The sequence below is a fragment of the Sturnira hondurensis genome, unplaced genomic scaffold (genome assembly GCF_014824575.4).
Source record: "Sturnira hondurensis isolate 20B ecotype Veracruz unplaced genomic scaffold, ASM1482457v3 Scaffold0002638, whole genome shotgun sequence".
NCBI lineage: Eukaryota > Metazoa > Chordata > Mammalia > Chiroptera > Phyllostomidae > Sturnira > Sturnira hondurensis.
In genome coordinates this window covers 7,297,567-7,321,896 of record NW_028075269.1, presented here as the reverse complement: position 1 = coordinate 7,321,896, position 24,330 = coordinate 7,297,567, and the positions used below count along the sequence as shown (strand labels likewise).

The 24,330-nt window shown below is 37.4% G+C and overlaps 1 long non-coding RNA gene across 1 annotated transcript in view; it reads right to left on the bottom strand.

The window, feature by feature from the left end:
• Window positions 1–1,307: 1,307 nt before the first annotated feature.
• The window catches only part of LOC118983127 (uncharacterized), a 44,723-nt gene continuing 21,700 nt past the window's right edge, over window positions 1,308–24,330 (bottom strand). The window contains exon 3 of the long non-coding RNA XR_005065654.1: window positions 1,308–1,371. This is a non-coding gene — a long non-coding RNA (uncharacterized LOC118983127). The remainder of the gene's footprint in view (window positions 1,372–24,330) is intronic.

The window sequence follows — 24,330 nt, the reverse complement described above, 5'->3', positions numbered from 1 at the left end:
GTCTCCCCAGAAAATGGAAACAGCCTATATGAAGTCATAGAGAATGACTGTCTCTAATATATTCTAGATGTAGATTCATAGCCATTGCTATATAAAGAAGTGAATGATACTCTTTCTGCAATCTCTTGTCGGAATACTGTTCCTAAAGAAAAGGGCTTGCTGTTAAACACCACAAAAATTTGTGTTGATATAAATAAATAACTCAAATATATTTTACCCTAAATCTTAGATGACCTGTAAGCTAGAGGAACAAGAATGATAAATAATGCCCGAAGGATCTTTAATGTGGCTGAATTAATTAATAAATAACTGCTTGAATTTACACTATGTAAACATGATTATATTGTGTCTAAAAATTATTATTCGCATGTCCAGTGTAGAGGTACATTTTTTTAGCGTATAACTGACTACCATTACAGACACTCAGAGCAATAGAAGCTTAAACATAGACTGTCAGGTGAAAAATGTTTATTTTCACATTTTTGTGTGCTTACAAGCATACAGAACTGGGGTGGTGCCTCATGTGTTGGGGACAGTTTCTTTATAGCTTGTCATTCTTGCTCCCTAGAATGTTGCCTTGATCTGCATGTTTCAAGGTCACTCATAAGGAAGGAGGAATAAATAGGAGAAAGATCTAACATTTCTCTTTGAAAGGAACAATCCAGAATTTTCTTATATAATTCCTGTTCTTAAATCAGTACTTAGGTGAACTTCAGAAGGCCATGCCTAAATTGGGAAAAATGGTCATTATTCTGGGCAGGCATATGCCCAAGTGAAAAATATAAGAAAGAAAGTATCATCAGATACAGTTGGTCCTCTGTATCTGGGGGTTTTGTCTCAGCTGCGTCAAACAAACATGCATCCAAAATATTTTTTAAAATCTCAGAAAGTTCAAAAAAGCTAAAATTGAATTTGCACATGCTGAGCACTATGCTAAATCCATGAGAATGAGGTGATAAGTAGGCATACCCTAATTAGCCTATATAAAAGCATAGGCATATGCAAATACCATCTCATTTAATATCAGAGATTTGGGCATACCGGTATTGGGTGGTCCTGGAATCAGCCCCTGTGGAGACTGAGAGACCACCACAATTGGGGAAAACTAACATTTGCTTCCACAATGAGAAAGAATGAAGGCTCTATGATAACCTAAAAGATACAAGAATGAGTGAGACTAGGTTCCTGACCTAAAGGATGCCAGGATCCGATGGGTGAAGAGGCAGCATAAATATTGTAAAAGGGGAGAAATGTTTTGGGAATGAAGAGAGACCATAAATTAAATCTGTTTGGGAACTTATTATAGAAAAGGCAACAGCTGAGCTGAACTCTGGAGTGTCAGTTTTCAATATGAAGAGGGGGTATAAGAACCTTTTGGAAAGAGGAAACCACATTATAGCAATGTCCTTGAAGGATCCACATATGTTTAATGTGCTCAATTCTGTATCCACACTTAATCTATAGTCATATGATTTAAAGAATAGTCATAGCTACAAGTCTCTGTCAGAGTAATCAGCCTTATCCATGTTAATATAAAAGTGACTTTTCAAAGTGCTTGAATAATAACTAGTGCATTCCTAGGGGGTAAGATTCTACTTGACTGATCCAACAAAAATATAAAGTTGAGGTTTCTTCTTAGAATCATTAATCTATGAAGTGTGTAGTCATAAATGAAACTTTTTCTTTTATATTCTAAATACATCCATCCCCAGAGTAAGGTAAACAGTGAAGTAGTAGCTGTAAAATAATTCATCTCAAGAACATCACAACTTATAAAAATTGAATTAACTAAGCTGTGGTACGATAAGAACATAGTAATCATAATTTTCATTAATATATCAAATCATGGTTGTTAGAAGTATATTTTACATAAATTTTTAGTTGAGCCTTAATATAAATTTTTGACGTAGGTACAGTTAGAATTGTTACCTCCATTTTGAGGGTGAGGAAACCAAAGCTAAAAGACATTATGAAATCGGTATCAAATGTGGAGAGTTTCAGAGAGGAGACTCAAGCTCAAGACATAACAAGGACATCACATATTCACTGTTGTGGGCAACTAAAGTGGCCCATGCGTGTTTTCTCAGCTGGGTGGGGCAGGCAACCACCAAAACTAAACATGAAGGGGTAAATGCTGATCATCTCAATGTATTCCCAGTTAGCCCCTTCCTAACCTTCCCATCATACAAAGCATCCAAACTTTCTTTTCCCCTCATTCACAAATGTGCAAAAGTTATTTAAGCAAAAGAATGTAGCTCCTGGGAATTTTAGAAGAGTTGGGACTGCTCTTTCATGGTCTTCATTTATGTGTAGATTTTCTTAATTATGTAATGCTAGAATGTTCCGATATAAGATTTGTTTCACAAGGAGATCGTTTAACAGTTCATTCAATTTAGGCATAGTTTTAAAAGTTGTGTTGCTACCAAAGGTGATGGATAGAAATGTAGTAAGAACTTGTTGCAATTCCATTCAGGCAGGTTAATTAAGGATGGCTATTGTGGTCAACTAGTTCAGTTTGAATTTAGAACATTTTCATAAACTATCTCTCCTGCAACATTTTAGCAAATAAGAATGCACAATCTAATTGGAGATTCTGCCGGGCATATTTTAACAAGTGCTTTCAGTTTGTAGCACACACAAACAATGCCTAAACAGTTGTTAAATCAGTCTTCTATATTCTGATTTAAAATACCAATTTGACCCCCCAAATCATTATTTTTTCCAATTCGTTATCACTGAAAAGACAAATTTCACCAAGGCAAGTGTTTATAAATTAAATTCCTGGAATGAGTAAAGTTGTCAGGTATTGAAGCCAGTATACATAACAATGCCTTTGAAATATGCAAAGTATGCATGATTTCTAGTGGTCATACTGTTCACTCTGTAACTATGTATGTTCAGCCATAAACACACACACACACACACACACACACACATATATATATATATATATATACACATGTGTCTGTGTACATATGTCCAGCTCACAGCTCCACTGAAATGTGAATTTTATCATTCCCATTTGCAGATGTGGGTGCTAAGGATCAAAGAAATTAAGTGACTTGGTCAAAGTCACACAGTTTACAAGTGAGAGAAACAAAATTAATCTCAGGTTTGCGTGATTTTACACAAAATCATAATTTCTACAATATCTACAATATCATAATTTCTTTCTATATACATATGTGACTATCTTTAAAAAAAGCTGTACCCTCAGGAAATCTGGTTTGATTAAAGTGTTCTATTTCTTGAGTGTTAATTACAGAATTGTTTGAGTTATAACTATTATTCTGGACATTTTTTTCTTTTTCACTTCTTGGAATATGAGATATAATTTCACAAGAAGATGATAAAATAAATACCGTGTCTTCTAAAGCAAGATCTTTGTGACAAAGCAACTTACACTCACATATCAGCTGGGTTTTGGCAATAATCTGCTCTTAAGTAGAAAGGCGTGGGCCTCAATTTACAGCAAGTCATTGCCTTTTGGGATAAGGCAGAACATTGTGGGAAGATCTCATCATTATGTTAATTTAAGAGATATGTGTCTGAGGTATGGCGAGTGGGAATGAGTAAAATTGGAAAACATTTATTGATTGTCAATAATACGGATCTAGGTGCATTGCCAGTAATTTACTCCTAAAAACAACCGCTAACTGTTATTAAGAGGCCCATTTTAGAGGATTTCATACATTTCTCACAACGACATGGCTCTATTTTGATCTCCATGCAGATCTATCTGACAATGAAGTCTGGATAGTTATTGAGGGAACAAGGATTGAAGAGTTAAGAGCAGTCAAATAGACTGACATGGTGGGCACGTCCTGGCCCAGGGTATCCACACGGCATTCCTTTCTGAGATTTTATTTACCGGGGACCTGAAAGTCTGTTATCCAGAGCGGCAAAGTGGGATGAAAACACCAATGGCAGAAATGTTGGCTGCAAAATGATGCAGAAGGAAGAACAGTCATCTGTATGTGGGCTGCCACCAACACGAGTGGGACCCTATTGGGGGTTTGGGTAAACCGTGTTCTATAACCAGCTCTGTGTACAACTCTCGTATCACTCCAGTTAACTTCCTGACAGTTTGATCCTTCTTTATGTAAAAAAGAACGTGAATGCATGTGAAGATACTCTGGCCAATGTAAAGATTTTTATGAGCACTCGACATTATTTTAGGATTACAGTGCCCAACGTGCAATGGGGCTGGCCAGTCTAACTACACCACTGATTTTTTTTCAGGGCAATATTTATTGACTTATTTATTTTCATTTTTATATTATTCTTTTTAAAATTTTTATTGTATTTTTTCCATGACCCTTTAGGTCGCTTAGACCCTCTTCCACCTCCACTCAACACCAGCCTCCAGCACTCACCACACCATTATCCATAAGTCCTTCTTTTCTGCTTAATGCCTCTACCTGCTAACTGCCTCCCCCTGCAGGGCTATCAGCCTGCTCTCCATCTATGAGTCTGTCTCTATTTTGCTTGTTAGTTTGGTTTGTTCATTGATGTCTACATACAAGTGAAATCATATGGTATTTATCTTTCTCTGACTGGCTTATTTCACTTAGCCTAATGTTCTCCAGGTCCATCCATGCTGCCACAAAGGGTTAAAGTTTCTTCTTTTTTTACAGCCAAGTAGTATTCCATTGTGGAAACATACTGTAGTTGCTTTATCCACTTACATTATAATGGACATTTACACTGCTTCCTAATCTTGGCACTGGTAAATAAAACTGCAATGAACATACATAATTCCTATCAAGATATCAACAATATATTTCACAGAACTGTAACAACTGTTTCAAAAATGTATATGGAACCACAAAAGGCCCTGAATAGTGACCTTGAGAAAGAAGAATATAGTTGGATCCTCTGGCCAAGATGGAGGCATAGGTAGACACCCTATGCCTCCTTGCACAATCGAAAGAAGGATGACAACAAATTTAAAAACTAAAACAACCAGAACTGACAGAAAATCAAACTGTATGAAAGTCTGACAACCAAGGAGTTATAGAAGAAACATTCATCCAGATAGGTAGAAGGGGCAGTGATGGGTAGCCAGGTAGACAGGACTCACAGCAAAGAGGCAGCTGGTGGCCCAGGTGGGTGGCAGCTGGCAGACTCAACAGTCCCACATTCTTGTGCAGGTAAACTGGGAGGAACAACTGGGGAGTGAGGCAGACCACAAAGCCCAGGGTTCCAGCACAGGGAAATAAATCCTTGAAGCCTCTGACTGAAAACACCTGTAGGAGGGGGTGGCAGCAACAGGAGAAACTCCCAGTCCCATGGGAGAGTTTGTTGGAGAGACCCACAGGGTCCCAGAATGTACACAAGCCCATCCACCTGGGAATCAGCACTAGAAGGGCCCAATTTTCTTGTGGGTAGCAGGGGAAGTGACTGAAAGCCAGCAGAGAAATGAGCAAGAGGCACTGTTCTTTCTCAAACTCCTCCCCCACATACAGCACCACAATGCAGCAACCTGGAATTGCCCCATCCTGGTGAACACCTAAGGCTCCACCCCTTATAATGTAACAGGTGCACCGAGACAAAAATATATGGCTCAAATGAAAGGCCAGATCAAAGCTCTGAAAATAGAACTAAGTGATGAAGAGATAGCCAACCTATCAGATGCACAGTTCAAAACACTAGTAATCAGGATGCTCACAGAATTGGTTGAATATGATCACAAATTAGAGGAAAAATGGAGGCTATGAAATGTGAAATAAAGGCAAATATACAGGGAACCAACAATGACAGAAAGGAAACCAGGACTCACATCACTGATTTGGAGAAGGAAGAAATAAACATTCATCCAGAACCGAATGAAGAAAGAAGAATTCAGAGAAATGAAGAGAGGCTTAGGAACCTCCAGGACAACTTTAAACATTCCAACACCTGAATCATAAGGGTGCCAGAAGGAGAAGAGGAAGACCAGGAAATTGAAAATTATTTGAACACAATGAAAGAGAACTTCACCAATCTGGCAAAAGAAATAGACTTCTAGGAAGTCCAGGAAGTTCAGAGAGTCCCAAAGAAGTTGGACCCAAGGAGGAACATACCAAGGAACATCATAATTACATTGCCCAAGATTAAAGATAAGGAAAAAATCTTAAAAGCAGGAAGAGAAAAACAGACAGCTACCTACAAAGGAGTTCCCATAAGACTATCAGCTGATTTCTCAAAAGAAACCTTACAGGCAAGAAGAGGCTGGAAAGAAGTATTCAAAAGTCATGAAAGGCAAGGAACTACATCCAAGATTACTCTATCTAGAAAAGCTGTCATTTAGAATAGAAGGACAGAGAAAGTGCTTCCCAGATAAGGGCAAATTAAAGGAGTTCATCATCTCCCAGCCCTTATTATATGAAATATTAAAGAGACTTATCTATGAAAAAGAAGATAAGAATATGAACAGTAAAATGACAACAAAATCACAGTTATTAACAAGCAAAGCTAAAAATAAGCAAACAACTAGAACAGGAACAGGTTCACAGAAATTGAGATCACATGGAGGGTTATCAGTGGCAGAGTGGGAATGAGAGAGAGGAGTAAAAGATACAAAGAATAAGTAGCATAAATGGTAGGTACAAAATAGACACTAGAGGTTAAGAAGAGTATAGGAAATGTAGAAGCCAAAGAACTTATATATATGACCCACAGACATGATCTAAAGGAGGAGAATGCAAATGGGAGGGGGTGTACAGGGCAGAGGGGAACAAAGGGGGGAAATTGGACAATTGTAATAGCATAATCAATAAAATATATTTAAAATAGGAGGAGTCATGCTACCTAATATCAAACTATACTACAAGGCCATAGTAATCAAAACAACATGGTACTGGCATCAAAATAGACACATATATCGATGGAACAGAATAGAGGACTCAGGAATAAACCCATGGCATTTATAACAAATTAATAATTGACAGAAGAAGTAAGCACATACAATGGGCTAAAGAGAGTTTATTTAATAAATGATGTTGGAAAAAATGAACAGATATCTGTAGAAAAATGAAACTAGAACACCTTCTCACACTACACAAAAGAATAAATTCAAAGTGGATTGAAGACTTAAACGTTAGATTTGAAACCAAAAAATCCTGGAAGAAAACATAAGCAGTAAAATCTTGGACATTGCTCATAGCAATATTTTTTTTCTGATAAACCTCCTCAGGCAAGGGGAACACAAGAAAAAATAAACAAATGGGACTACATCAAACTAAAAAGGTTCTGCACAGCAAAGGAAACCATCAACAAAATAAAAAGACAGCCCACTGAATCAAAGAACATATTTGCTGATACATTTGATAAGGAGTTAATATCCAAAATTTATAAAGAACTTATACAAGTCAACACCCAAAAAACCCAATCCAACTAAAAAATAGACAAAGCACCTGAATAGACATTTCTCCAAAGAGGACACACTGATAGCCAATAGACATATGAAAAGATGCTCAACATTATTAATCATCAGAGAAATGAGATGTCAGAATGACTATCATCAATAAATCAACAAACAAGTGCTGGCAAGTATGTTGAGAAATGGTATCCCTTTTGCACTGTTGGTGAGAATGCAGATTGGTACAGCCACTGTAGAAAGCAGTATGAAGTTATCTCAAAAAATTAGAAATAAAATGGCTTTATGACCCAGCAATTTCACCCTGGGAATTTATCCGAAGAAGCCTCAAACACTAATTTGAAAGAATATGAGTACCCCTATGTTCATTGCAGTATTATTTACAACCACTGCTTTTTAAATTGAGATTCATTTTACTGTTACTTCAGTTATATTAAAGATAATAAAAGGAAAATGGGACTTGTTATATATGAATTAACTTTGGAGTAAGCTTGTTGAAATGCACATATTGGCTAAAATGAAGAGTGGAAATACAAAATTTGAAAGGTAAATTTCTGTTGTGTATCCAGCCAATGTGATTTAGTTGAGGTTTATGGAGTTTTAAATGGGGAGAAAATTTTTAGAGAAGAATGCAACATAACCAGTACTTTGATTTCCATTTCTCTGATCTATTCTTGTTCATAATTTGTAGTAGTGATTTTTCTTACTGGAATAGGATAAGTTTTCATTATCTATTTATTTGTTTCCCAGCTTGTTCTGGACAGGGTGTAAATAGACTTCCCAGAATATCAAATGACGAAAAAAGAAATATGGAGTGACCTCCTCAATTCTAGCTGAAGCAAAATGCCTACGAAAGTGGGTATGTTGTCTGCCACTTCCATTTTACTTAGTGCCTGTGGAGAATAACCTTGTGCTGTAACTAAGATGTCATGAAATAAAGTTTAGAAAGTTACTTGCTCAAAACACTGACAATTGGACAGTAGGCTGAGGTCATAAAACATAAATACCTGCAGAACAAATTTGCCTTTTGAATCAGAAACCAGCATACACATATTCTGGGCCCTCTGAAATGTCTCTAATATTTACATAGTCATTTGATTTGTCCTTATTTTTCTCTTTTCCACTGATTTAGTCACCAACTGGCAACTTCACAAACTCCAGCCGAGGTCAGGAACCCCCCAAAGCAATTTGTGCTGAAATCACAGAGAAGCAAGATGGAAAGACTTCATTGGTGAGCCAGTACACACTCAGGGAACTGGGGAAGCAGAAGGTTCACCATGATGTGCCTTCTATTCCCCTGTGCAACCTGGATTTATATGCCTCCTGGGATGCTGGCTGAATCACCCTCTTGGAAGGAGGCATCATTGTGATAGATTTTCCTGCCAGAAAGTTTTATTTTTCAACAAGCATTTTGTTTTATTCACTTTCTGGTGAAGTCTCCTTTGATTATTTTTTGGGGGTGCATGGGCAAAGAGGCTGAAATTCTTTGACGTTATGTCTTCTGTATAGACCTGAAATCAGATTTGGCATCATTTCAGCTCTTTAGATGCTCCAAACTACTGGCACACATTTTCTACATAGAATGTTTTTCCTTGGGACTGGAGTGCTGTTCTCTTGGTAATAAATTTCATTTATTTTTTAAATGAAGTCCAAATTTTCTTGAACTTAGTATTGCCAAAGCTACATGGGATATAGTACTGCTATTTCCTTAATGGGGTGGCATTTGTGACAACAGACCCTGTGACTGGTCACACGTTAAATATCCCTTCTTACCTCTTAGACATCTCCATTATTGCTTATGCTCCAGACATGCCTGCCATTAGGATTTTCTATTCTTGAGGAATACCATAATAACTAATATAAACAAATAAATCATTGGTAGTAAGCTGACTAGTCATTTCACTAGTCATACATTCACAAGATACTGAATATTAATACAATTGAAAGAAGACCCATTACTTTTAGGCAGAAGAAGTTGAGAGAGAGCATAGAAGAAAAATTAACCTACAGAGAGTACCTGTAATTGTAGGTAGTCAGCCAATTATTAATAAGTATGGGCACAAAGAGAATGAGACATTGACCTTAGTAAACTGGGGAACAAGAGCCTGTTTGCTTCACCAGGAAACTACAGCTCCACACCCCAGGGGATCATAACATTGCTTTGCCAAAGGGATTAACACCCCCGCCCCCTTCCCTCTCTGCTACTGGACTGTTGGCAGGAACAAGGAGAGGAACTGGCTCATGGAGGCCTGTCAATCTAGCCTGGGAAAAAGGGGGTTGGTTGGAAGGTTGACCTATCAAAAGCCCATGAAAAGTTGGGATGTTGATTAATCATTTTGAGAACGTGCCTGGTCCCTCCCAAACCCAATCTAATATAGTCCCAGGAGAACAGAGAGTGCTCTTTCTCACTCACTCTCTTCCCCCCACGCCTGATAACACACTCTCCCTCTGTGTTCATGGGTGCTGTCTCACCTGGGAGCAGTTGACCATGTGGGTCTAGGAGCTACTAGGGACCTTGGCAGACTGAATGGGCTCTGAGGGACTAAGCTTTAACATGAAGCAGAAACTCTGGATACTGGTCTTTGCTTTGGCCTTGCTAAAGATCAGGTGGACTTTTTCCACAGCAGGACAGACAGAGAAGGGGCAGTGGAAACCCAGGGGTAGCTTCTATTTTTACCCAAAGAAACCTTGCTACCCATGACCTCGCATTCATGGGTCCTTGGGACGCTTTCCTGGCGATCCCATGCAAAAGCCTGATTTCTACCAACAACACTCCCACTGGGTGCCATACCCATGGAATTGGGGATTGATTCCTGAACAGCACCAAGAAATTGGGGATACAATGGTCAATAAGACTGACAGGGTCTTGTGTCATTTAATCCCTATGATAATTCAACCTAATTATGATTATCCTTGTCCTTCCCTCTCTTCATTTTATAGCTGAGAAAATTAAGGCATTTCTGTAAGGCCACTGAGCTGGAAATGTGGATTGGATCCCATGTCTGCCTTATTTCAAAGACAGAGTTATTTATACTAAATCACATAGCTCATCAATTTCAGGTCACTTTCAGGTCAGCAGAGCTGGAATGAGATGTGTCTCTGACCTTCTGTGGGTACCGTGGGTTCATCCGTAGTAGACTTTCCTTCATCTCCACCCTATTCCCATATGCTTAGAGGAGCCCTGAATGAAGCATCGTTGTGCCCAGTTGCTATGTCCTGTCCCCCGATCCCTGGCCATTTTATGGTTCTTCTTAAATTTTAGTCATAAGAAAAATACAAAAGGGTTTCAGAAGAAACCACACCAGGATTTAAGATTTATATATTAAAGATAACCAGTGGCTTATATTCTTTGCTGGAATGATTCAGAACACCCACGTCTCCTGGCTCAAACAGAGGCGTGGATTAGTGTGGCATAACCTACCATGCACTGGTCCGTGAATGTGGATGTCTGGATTCCACATCTAAGGTGTGTGACCAGGGGAGGTCCCTTCCCCTCGCTTGGTCTTAGATGAGCTCTTTTGATTACAATAGTAAAAATCCTAGACCATCTCCTATATAACCCTCTGTGCCTGTAATTTAGACTTCTATCCATAATATAGGAAGTACAGTAGGAAAATTTTATTTAGGCCGATAGGTTTGCCAAGTCATAGGAAAGGATACACAAAAAGTAACTTAGAAATGGCACAGATGGATAGTCCTTACCCCAAAACTAGGAAGAATATCTCCTTCCCATTTTCCTGGAGCTTTACGGGTACAGCTCTCTTCCCGAGTTCTTGAAGGAAGAGTCCCCATCACTCAGCTGCTCCTGGATTGGTAACCAAGGAGGGAAGAGAAGAAACAAGTCTTGTTATTTCTTTTTTTGTTCACGGTAAGAATATATTCTTAGATAAGAACACTTTGTGTTTTTGCTACCTTTGTCAATTTCACCATTTTGTTATTTAGGAATTGTGTGCTTTGTCATAAAAGACCTTGTCCTGGCAGGGGATGGTTTGTGGATTTTGTGAAATGGTGGACCTAGGCTTAACTTAAACTCAGTCAAATATAACTTATCAAAACAGACATGTGTTTCTGCCATCACTCTTTCTAACTTGCATAGTTTATTGTGTGTAGTCAGAATTGTTAAGACAATTAGACTAATTTGATGAAACAGTGATGATCAAAGGTAGGTGTTAGAGAGGGATCAACTTTCCTTGCTCACCAGAACTTTCAAGGCTTCTTTCACACAAATTGTGAGAGAAAAAACTGCATGGATCTGGGAAGGGTCAGCAGGAATTTGCTAGTAGATACACGTGTCTTCTTCTTTAAATGGTTTTGCTTCTCCCTTCTGGAAAGCCCCTGGGAGGTTTGGTCATATGTACATACACAACCACATATGAATGCAAAAATATATATGTAAGTCTGTCTCTGTGTATTGACCTACATTTATTAGTCAAACAGTAAAAGAAAAATGTATTTCTGTTATAAAGGCCTCAAGCCACATTTATCACACAGAGGGCTTTCTTGGTTCTTTGAATCGTTCCTGAATGACCTCTGGACAAATTACAAAGCCCTAAAGAGTTAAAAGTGTTTGTTACACAGGAAATTGGAAGAAATTTATGTGCGCAAGTAAAGCTGAAAGGTCGAATGTGTGACTCACGTCTATTGACAGATGGAATGAGCACAACATAAGCAGACAGTGACTAGAAAACAAGCCGGTTGTGTGAAAGTATTTTTAGAGACTAATTTCTACCCAGCTGTGTCATCTATGAATGGGAGAAGTTTGAGAAAGTTACATAGCAGTGTCTGGGCTCAATAAGTGAAAGGTAATGATGCTGATAGGGCTGAAATACTTACTTCAAACTTTGCAAATGAGCTGATAGTTGCACTAATTTTCAGAGAAGTTGGGTTGTTCTTTGATGACTATGACACAATCTTCTGTAGTAGGGCTTTGTGTTAGCATGGAAACCTGAGGTTGAGTCTTGAGGTCCCTGATAATTTCAGGATGCTTAAAAAAACATATGTGCATTTTTTTTCTGGCAACTGGTATAATGATTAAAAGGGTGATCTCCTGACTCAGACTTTGTGGTGTGCATCCCAGCTCAGCTATTTAATAGCTCCATAATTCTGGGCACTTTTAACATTTACTTCTGTACCTTAGTTTCCTTTCTTATCTATAGAATGTGAATAATATGTTTTTCACAGGGTTATCCATTAATGACCCCCCCCAAATATCATGCACTTTTCTAGGTCAGGGGATAAAAATATCTGCTCTCATGAAGCTTGTGCTCTAGTTGAAGAGGAATAGTCAATAAATAAACAAATATGCAAAAATAAGTGTATCAGGTAGTGACAGGTACTATGGAGGAAAATGAAGCTAGAAACTACTTTGTTCATGGAGAAGGCTGTGCAGGGGGCTATTGCAATTTTACATCGATTTGCAGACCAGACACATGCCAGAACAGGAACAGTCAGATCCATCCGAATTAATATTTGCCTCTTAATAGGCCTGGCCATTTAGGGTACCTCATCCCTCAGTCATGAATGATTGATGAGAGAATGAAGCCAAAATGCTCCAGTCTGCATGAATTCTGGACATTGTATTAGGAACACTAGAAAGATTTGGGGGAAACTGAGTCTGGGGTAATTCACACTGGGAGAGTTTTGTGGCTATGTTAACACCGTGGGTAACATGAAAATAAATGCAATACAGAGACAAGTGAAGTCAAAAATAGATACTATGTCCCTGTGACACCTTTTGAGTTTTCACCTCAAGTCTTATCCACCTTTGGCATTTGTTCATAAAAGCCAGGAGGTTCTCTTTGTTGGCTACATTGGTTTGAGTTGTGTTTTCCGTCATTTGCCACCAAAAGAGTCCTAACCAGCATAAGTACAATGAGGTGTGGGTGGAAATTTCTGAGTTATAGTAGTTCACTTTTATCTTTTTCATTTTCTTTAGGGTTTCCCCTGAGATACAGTTAGAGAAAAGAGCTTCTGAATATTCTGACTGACACCCCCGCCTTGCCTCTAGACTCCACATGAACAACAAAGTCTGAAAACTCTGGATGGATCCCAAGGTCTTCAGTTAATAGATGATGAAACTGAGCCCCAAAGGAGAAGGGTGATTCTCCACGGTTACCAACCTCCACTTCCAGTGAGGGGCAAAGTGAGGATTAAAACCGAGGTCCTGGCTCCTCCACCTTCACCATCTCATCACTTGGCTTCATCCTGTTACTGGGAAGATTTTCAGATTCAGCCATGTCACTTTGGTTTGGTTTGGTTTGGTTTGGCTTGGTTTGAGGGGACACAAAATAGGAGCTGTAGTATAGGATTGATCCACATGGGACTAGAAATCCCAAAAGTCTGGTTCCAAATGATTCTCCTCCCATTTTTATTGGCATTCACCAAAATAAACATAATGAGTTATTATGCAGGTTGAGTCCTCAATCTAGACTTTTTATTGAGGAAGCATTTTTCAAAATTAAAAGTCAGGTGCCATCTCTTATTTTGTGATCATCAATGATTTCTACCATACAAAGGCCAAAATCAAAATAGAATTTAATTCTTTACATTGAACTTGTTTTGAAACTTCCACAATCCTTCACTAGTAAAATGACCATGGAATTTATTGTCCAAATAGGGACAATTTTGAGAGTTAAAAGAAACACAATTAATTACTCTGGGAACATTGTTGTGGAAATTGGAAGGGGGAAATGGGATCACCCAGTTCAATAACCATCCTATAAATGTGTTTGAGATCAGTGAGTGTGAAATACTAGCTAATTGAACATGACTTTCAGTTGTAAGTGTTGAAAGAATGGAACTGGCTTGCCCACCCACCCCAGAAAAACGACAAGAACAATAATAGCAGCTTTGAAACTAAAGCACAAGAAAACTAAGTGCATCTCTCCCTCAATCTCTCTCCTTTCTCCTCTGTCTACACACACATTTTTTTTTTGCTGCAAGTTGTTCCTCCCCATTTTCTACACAAACTCAAATTCTAAAACCAATGAATACTCAATGTGAATTTCTTTAACAAAATTCTGTAGAAGAACACTCTGTGCAAATTATACAATATAAACATGACTAAGAAACACCCAGTAGTTTTCCCACACTTCCCCTTTTGAAGGAAGAACGAAACAAAACAAGGCCCCAATTTTTAAATGGTAACAATAAAACATACTTGGCCTTAATAAGGGAAATAAGGCCCAGAAACATCTTCATGTTTGCAGTTTATCATGGTAATTTATAATTGAAGAATACAGATACCTGCTTCGGCTAAAATTTCTGGTTCATAGGATTGACAATTATTTTGCTGACACTGACTTATTTAGCTTACACTATGTCATGCTTCTCAACAATTAAAAAAAGCAAACAGGGGTTTCTATAACTTGTTAGACTATTACGACATACCTGCAGTGTTGCTTTTGGTAACTCGGTGATGGCTTTGATGCAAAATATATGGGATAGAAAAACTTGTGTGCTCAAGAGTTAAGGAAAAAAAACTGCTTGAAACATTGTATAATAATTGCTTCTCAGAGTCACTCTCTACAACTGAATCTCTCAGTGCAAACCTCATGAGAGCAAAGGACTTCCCTGTCTTGTTTATTATTATATTTCTTGGGTCTGTCATGGCTTCTGACATATGATAGTCAGTATATATTTGATAAATGCACAGACGCATAACTGAATAATCATCATTAGGTAATTCACATTTATTTGGGGGCAACATCATCACTATTTCAATGGATCTAGAGAAGAGTTGATCGCATATTTGCAAAGAGCATCTCTCTCATCTTTCAGTCATGACCTTCCAGTTGATTGGACATTTCTTCCAATTGTAAGACAGCTACTTAATGGAGAAAATTTCAATGTATAACTCTTCGGCCTCACTTAAAATTTTTTTTCTTACCGTTTTGCCAAATTTACTTATTAGTTCGAGCAGTTTTTTGGTACAGTCTATAGGATTTTCCATGTACATATCCAGAAATCAAAGGCATTTTTGTATACTAAAAATGAAACAGCAGAAGCAGAAATCAAGAAAAAAAATCCCATTTGATATAGCAAAAACAAAAATAAAATATCTGGGAATAAATCTAACCAAGGAGGTAAAAGACCTGTATGCAGAAAACTACACAACACTGAAGAAAGAAATCAAGGAAGACACATACAAATGGAAACATATACCATGTTCATGGATTGGAAGAATTAACATGATCAAAATGTCCATACTACCCAAAGCAATTTACAGATTCAATGCAATACCTATTAAAGTACCAATGACATATTTCACAGACATAGAACAAACACTTCAAAAATTTATATGGAACCATAAAAGACCCCGAATAGCAGCCGCAATGTTAAGAAAGAAGAACAAAGTAGGAGGGATCACAATACCTGATATCAAACTGTATTACAAGGCCACTGTAATCAAAACAGCCTGGCACTGGCATAAAAACAGGCACATAGACCAATGGAATAGAACAGAGAACCCAGAAATAAACCCAACTCTCTATAGTCAATTAATATTCGACAAAGGGGGCGGTAACATAAAATGGGGTAAAGATAGCCTCTTCAACAAATGGTGTTGGGAGAACTGGACAGCTACATGCAAAAAAATGAAACTTGAGCACCAACTTACACCACACACCAAAATAAATTCAAGGTGGATAAAAGACTTAAATATAAGCTGTGACACCATTAAAGTCCTGGAGGAGAACTTTGGCAGGAAAATCTCAGATATTTCACGCAGCAACATTTTTACTGATATGTCCCCTAAAGCAAGGAATATAAAGGAAAGAATAAACAAATGGGATCTCATCAAAATAAAAACCTTCTGCGTGGCTAAAGAAAACAGCATTAAAATAAAAAGACAACCAACTGGATGGGAAAACATATTTGCCAATGATACCTCAGACAAAGGTTTAATCTCCAAAATATACAAAGAACTCACACAGCTTCACTCTAAGAAGACAACTAACCCAATTAAAAAATGGGGAAAGGACTTGAACAGACACTTCTCCAAGGAGGACATACAGAGGATCCAGAGACACATGAAGAGATGCTCAATATCGCTTGCTATCAGAGAGATGCAAATTAAAACCACAATGAGATACCACTTTACACTGGCTATCAATAAACAACAAATGTTGGAGAGGGTGTGGGGAAAAGGGGACTCTGGTCTACTGTTGGTGGGATTGCAGACTGGTACAACTATTATGGAAAACAGTATGGAATTATCTCAGAAAACTAAAATTGGACCTGCCTTTTGATCCAGCAATTCCACTGCTAGGATTGTATCTTAAGAACCCTAAAACACCAATCCCTAAGAACATATGTACCCCAATGTTCATAGCAGCACAATTATAATAGCCAAGAGTTGGAAGCAACCTAGGTGCCCATCAGTAAATGAATGGATCAAAAAACTATGGTACATATACACAATGGAATTCTATGCAGTAGAAAGAAAGAAGGAGCTCCTACCTTTTGCAACATCATGGATGGAACTGGAAAGCATTATGCTGAGTGAAATAAACCAGGTGTTGAAGGACAAGTACCATGTGATCTCATCTTTAACAGGAATCTAAACAACAAAACAAACAAGCAATCAAAATATAACCAAAGACACTGAAATAGAGAACAGGCTGACAGTGACCAGAGGGGAGAGGGGAGGGAATTTCAGGGGAAATAGGGGACGGATTTAGAGGAACCTATATAAAGGACACATGGACAACAACTGACAAGGGTGGAAATGGGAGGGAGGGGGGAGCATGGGAGTGGGATGGGATGGGAGTAATAGACAGAAAACTACTTAAAAAATAATTCAATAAATTTAAAAAAAAGAAAGCTGGATAAACACTAAATTTTTTTTTTCTCAAGTGGAAAAGTCCACTTGGAGCACTATCAAGTACAGAAAGCATTCACTGATGTCACTGCACCTTAAAGTCTCTGGACAGGGTTCCTGTGTGCACCAAAGTGTCAAAATTCACCATAAGATTCCCCCTTTATAAAAGTTTATATACCATGTGTTCTATACTATTAAAAAACAAAACAAGAGCTATGTTCTCCATCTTTTTAACCTTGTTCTTTAGTAATCTGGATTCACTTTCAAACAACTGCCTGTATCTTTCCCATCTCCTTCCCTTACACAGAGATGAGGAGGTGAAGCAATGACTTATATGTGAAAATTTGCTTTTATTATAGAAATTTCAGGCACTGTGAACAAACAATGGACTCTTTTAGTGGTTTCTATAGAAGGGATCTGATCTATTTTAAAAGTAAAATAGTTTTCACCGACAAATGGTAACCAAATTTTAACTATTTTTAAGAGATAATCTTAATGTAATTAATTATGTGGTTTAGTTTTCTTTGTTCACGGTTTGCAAAATTTATCTAGAATTCTCTTAATATAGTTTAGAGAAGTGGCTTTCATGCCTTTTTGATTGAAAATTGGCCAGACACACATTTTATTCGTAGCCAGTTACACACACACAATTAAAATGAAAATTTCTTGGAGCAATACTTATTACGCATAACACATTCTCACATTTCCCATTTTATTCTAACATATGGCATTTCAATTACTTAAAAATACTAATCCTTAAGTTTCTATCTACTAAGTTTAGAGTCATAAAAAACATATCTGTGGGTAAATTCTTATAGCCATGATATAAAAATAATAGTTATTATTGTATTTTTATTTATTGTACTATGCTTTTTCTTACAGTACACTTACTTATTATATTGTAAGTTATATATAATTGTACTAATATATATTACATGCCCTATTGTTATTTATCATTATTACTATTAAACTAATCATTTCTGCAAAAGCATATAGCACAACAATATGCTCATAGTCAAAACATGTGACGAAAAAGAAAAGTGTTTAAATTTTAGTTGCCTCTCTGGTGGACTGAGTTTTCCAGCATGACCACAACCAGCTACCTCATTCTCCATGTTCTTTTTACCTTGTAATATTAACACTCCTTTTAAACTATGGGTCTCTGGTCCCCTTGGATGTGTAGGCCTATGTCTATGGTGACAGTGACACTTAGTGACTAAGTCCTATGAGGCAGTACAGTTTCTGCCTAGAAGCTCACTCTTTGAAACCAGTCACTAGGCTGTGAAGAGAAAGAACAATGACGTGGAAAAGCCACAGTAGCTCTTGAGGCTGATAGCCGCTGGCGAGGTCAGCCACAGCTGACCCCGCTGTCTAGTCCTGTGAATGGTGAGCTCTTAGATGGTCTCAGTCTTAGCCTTCGAGTCACCTCAGGTCTTTAAGTCTCCCAGCTGACACTGACAAGCATAGGTAAGCCATCTGTGCTGTGCCTTTTCCAAATTCTCGGAAATATACAGAATATACAAACATCGTCAAGTATTTTTTGTTTTAGACAATTAAATTGGGGTTTTTGTCTGTTATACAGCAATAACTGACTATAACAGCTTTCAATTCTAGTCTGTCCTCAAAATGTTACAAATTGCCAGGAGGTCTGAAATAATACTATGAGTGTGTAAGAAATGAATTATCATTTTGAACCAAACTTTAGGAGTAAACCATAAATAAGCTGAGTACGGGTCATCATTAACTGTAAAACATGCCTTTTCAAATGTTGTTAACTCTTCTTATTTGAATTATCCAATTCCCTTTGGAAGGCCCTTTTAGCTTTCCAGACTAGTGGAACATTCGAGGCAATAAGCCACATGTAATGTGTGGTGAAATACCTAATATACAGCCAACTTTGTTGTTAGAAATAAAACACATGTGTATTCATGTGTTCTTAGTATGCACACCTAAGAACAATACTGGTTCATTCAAAACCAAGAAATTGTGACTCTATACATTTAGATGCATAATCGTTATTAATCTAATAATGGCCTGGGTTTGATTGTATGATGGCTTGGACAGTGCCTGTCTTATTCTCTGTACCACAGGTGGCAAACACAAGGCCCACAGGTGGAATCCGGCCCTCCATCTTGTTTTATCCAGCTGGCATCTTGCTTCTACCCAGTGGCAGTGCCAAGCTCTCACTTAGCTGTTAAGGAGTAGTTACATTATACAGTCCTAAAATGACACTTGGCCCTTTGAAGGCAACTGTGAGGCTGATGGGGCCCTCAGTGACAATGAGTTTGACATCCCTGTTCCATATGCTTTGTAACTAACTCTGTATGGTTTGTAAGTAACATAATGAATATTTATTGAATGAACGAGGCGAATACTCCCTGAGGCAACCTACAAGCCAACCCCTCCTCCCCCAGTACTGTCTCGTTCCTTCAAGGGAGTGGAACATGAATGAAATGCAAGCTTAATTATAAAAATTAAAATGCTTAATTATTTTTATCAGCGATTTGTAAAGAAAGCAGGATATCTTTTCAAAAAATTGAGTTTCTTTATTGATAGATAAACACATCTTAATTAATTTTTCAGTTATTACTAGATTTTTCCCTTTATGTTATTTGGCTTAGCTTTATCCCTTTCTATAAAAAATAGTCAATAAGCATTATTGCGACATCTATTTGTCTTCAAGAAAATAATCATAGCTTAATTCTGTGACTCCAGAATTTAAATAAAAGTTATTTTATTTTTAAAAACATCATGAATTCGATAGTAATTCTGTATATAATGATTTATAAGTAGAAACACTTTTAATATATACAGAAATTAGAAAGTACTATATTTTATTTTTCCAGTATCTGTACAGTATCTGGTGTTTTTAGCTCTTAATTCCTACTATGCAAATATATTGTACTTTTTCTTTATGTTGAAGAGTATTTTTGAATATGATGGGAAATATGAAAACACAAGATGTTACATTACAGGAATACTCTATTTAAAGCATCTTTGTGGATTTAGACACTGTACTCACTGTACAGTTTGCATGTTAAAAAATTCTGTTTATAGCAACTGTACAAGGCTATTTTAACAACCATGTTTTTTCCCTACTGTGAGTCTTTGAGATACTTAGTATCCAGTATCAAATGCTCTTTTAAAAAGGGTAAGTGAAATAAGTCAATCAGAGAAAGACAAATACCATGTGATTTTACTTATGTGTGGGTTGTACAGAATGACATAAACGAACAAATAACCGAAACAGACTCATAGATACAGAGAACAGACAGATGGTTGCCAGAGAAAAGGGGCTGGAGGTTGAGTGAAACAGGCAAAGAAATTAAAAAGTACACAAAATAGTGGTTACAAAATAGTAATGGGGGTATAAATTACAACATAGAGAATATAGTCATTAACATTGTAATAACTATGTATGATGCCAGGTAGGTACTGGAAATATTAAGGGGATAAATTTGTAAAGTATATGATTGTCTGACCACTATGCTGTACACCTGAAACTAATACAAAATAATATTGAATGTAAACTGTAATGAAAAACAAATTAAGAAGGGGTATGTGCACCTGATATGAGCAGTTTAAATTTTAAATCAATTATCTGGGCATTGTATGTATGTTTAGATGTATGCTGACCTAATGCATAGCCATTCATACTGTGCATGGAATTGTTGAATGGAGTAAACTGTCTCACACATTTTCCAGGATATGATTAACAAAACATAAAATTAAAAAACTATACAATATCAAAGCTCTGTATATAACAGGGGAAGTTAACACAAAAACACTATGTTTCTAAAGGCCAAGAAGAAGATAAGGGGGCACATAGGGAAGGATGTGCTTTGAACAGGGGAGGGGGGAGATTCTATCCCAGAGGGAACGTTTTACCTGCTCCCTAAATGGGGGAAGAACCGGTGATGGGATGCTAGGGACTGTGGGCCTGTCTCAGCACCCCAGATAAGAGACGGGCTGTGGGGCCTCACGTTACTGAGGGAGCTTGGGCGAGGGTCACGTCAGAGACAGCTTGCGGCAGCAGTTTGAAGGAATGAGATGGCGAGGACTGGTAGTTGACAACGACGTCATCGATCATCAAAAAATGACAACCTCCATGGATTAAGACTTCAGCCTCATTCATATTTATATCTCTGCAGGTAGATAGCCTCCAAATTACTCAAATTGAAATTCCTGTATTTTACTGGTGCAAACTTTGAGGCAATTAAATCGGATTTAGAGAAAAAGATGTCCTGCATTTCTGGTTGTAAACTAAATTTCATACTTGATTATATATAATATATATATATATTCCTCTGGAAATATGATAAAGAGGTAGATAGGTAGATAGGTAGGTAGATTGATAGGTAGACAGATAAATAGATAAATAGATAGGTAATCCCTGACCTTAGGTATTCAAAATATACTGTGTTTTTAGGACTATAAGACACACTGGACCATAAGATACACCTATGTTTTAGAGGAAGAAAATAGAAAAAAAATTTTGAAGCAAAAATGTGGTGAAATATTTAATAACCTGTGACTCTGCTCCACCATGGCCCCTCCTCCCCACAGTGAGCCAGGTAAGCTACATTTGAACTATAAAATGCACCCCTTTTTCCTCCCAAATTTTGGGGGGGGTTGCATCTTATAGTCCGAAAAATATGGGTAGGTCATTATTACTTGAATGATTCTTTAGAACATAAAATACATAAAATATTTCACCTTATAAATCAGGTCATTTTTCTTACTGTGGTGGCTAGTTCATCTTAGTCATAACACCAGTACCTGTACATATTTCTTTAGATTCATTTTGATAAACTGTAAGGAACGCTACTTATTTCCAGCTAAACTCTCTCAGGGTGATCTGTCCCTATAATTCTATAGTTGCTCTGAGGCAACTATTAGTCCCAAATGGGATGCTGAGAGATTAGAATTTAAATATCATACCAAATATACAAAAAGGTGATCATTCTGATTATTAATATATGTATTGTCATATTTCATATACAACATAAGTGCATTTTTCAAACTCTGGTTTAGAGAAGCACTTTTCGAAAGGCTTTTTTTTGTTTTTCCCCTCAATGGAATGTCTTACATAAGAGTGAATTAATCCAAAATTATTCTACTTTCTAAGAGACTAAATTATTCTGCACATTTCCAGACGGTTGAAAACACAGGGACCTGTGCCGTAATCACCGATACTAGCATTCTTCAGCCTGACTCCTTACAACTCACACTTTCACCTGTGCATTGTTCAAAAGCTTGAGGCTTCATTCTGTACCCAGAATTGGGATTTCCATAGGTCAGCTCCAAAATGAACACTTAATAAATGCAGGTGCTTTTTTTTTTGGCCAAACAAAACTATTCGACAAGCACCACCACCTTTGGCTATAGTGTCTGAAGTGAGTGAGGGGTGTTCAAACTTTTGGTGTCTCTGGGCTACACTGGAAGAAGATGAGTTATCTTGGAAGACACATTAAATACACAAACACTAATGAAAACTGATGAGGAAAAAGGTTTTAAGTTTTACCATTATGTGTTGGGCTGCATTCGTAGCCGTCCTGGGCTGCATGCAGGATGGACACCAAATGCTTCACTCATGTTTTTCTCTTAAATTAAAAATACAACTACAAAGAAAGAAAGGATGTTGAGGCTATAGTGATAAAACAATAGCTTTCCTTAACTTCATGAAACAGACACAAAGATAAAGTCACCGGGATTCCAGGAAGACTTGATTCTTTAGCCTCAATTCAACTCACAATGAACTCAAGCGGGTTGCTGCTGACAATTCAACTTTGGAAACAAAGAACAAATGATAGCACATGCTTGAAAAACTGTTGCTAAATGTCGAAGGAGAGATTCCATAGTTTAATCCTACACACAGAGAAATTCTCCAATAATGTGCGAGTCTTTTATTTATTTGACTTTACTATGTGTTCTTGAGACATGGGAAAAATGGAAGCTGAGTTTCTCAGTGTGTCTTTCTTAATCTCATACTCGCAGTATAGACAGCATGGGCTTGGAAGTCAGGAAATAATTTGGTGTAAATCCTGACTCCTCAACTCATGTGTAACTTTGGCCATCCTAGAGGGTATCTCATACCAAGTTTTCAGGGAGTTGTAAAGATGAAAGAAACATTTTAAAGTGGCTTGTGTGGTGCTTACCTGTGGGTCAAAAATAGTATTCTCTTTAGGCTAAGCTGTGTTCCACCGTGAATAGAGGAGTATCATCTTTCTTTTCTTCCACCTGTTTCACTGTTACACCTTCTGAAGGGCTTTGAGATCATCCCATCTCAGTTTTAGAACCCGACTTGTACTATACATACATACACGTCTTATAAATGCATATCTTTATATATATATTGCATAGATATATTTTTGCTATTTTTTTAGCTTTTGAGATATAATTGACCTATATAACATTGAGTAAATTGAAGATGTATGACATGTTGATTTGATACACTTACATGCTATAATATGATTCCCACTGTAGTGTTATCTAACATCTCTCTAAGGGCATATAATTAACTTTTTATGATGAGAACACTTAAAATCTACTCTCTGAGCAACTTTCAAGAATACAATATATTATTATACATTATCTCCATGCTGCACATTAAGTCCCCAAAACCTATTTATCTTATAACTGGAGATTTGTACTCATTGACCAACGAGGTAGATACATATATTTTTAAATGTCTCCTTGAGATGCCTATAACTTTGTCTATATATTCACCTTGATTCTTGATTATAAATTTGGCTCTCCCTTATTTTGTTGTTATGATCAAACGGTATATGTTTACTTAATTCATCTTACCAAAAAGACTATTAGTTCTGCGAGGGCAGTGGCTGTGTCTTGGCCAATGACTTGTCCTAGACACGCGGGCTGACTAAGCCAGTATTAAACACTGTAGTCAGAGATTGAAGAGAGCTCTTCAGGGACACAAGAACTTGCTTCAGGAGGTGAAGGAAAGGTGTTCTGTGTACAGGGATTGTTACCCACCCAATAGTCCTGAGCTGGACAGATGGGCATATGCATATGTCCACGCATTACCGATTGAGGACTCCTTGGAGTGTGCTATTGTCTTGAGTACAGTTACTCCCTACTGTAGACCCCAGCCTGGATAGCTCAGGTAAAAGAAAAGAAGGGCTGAGCG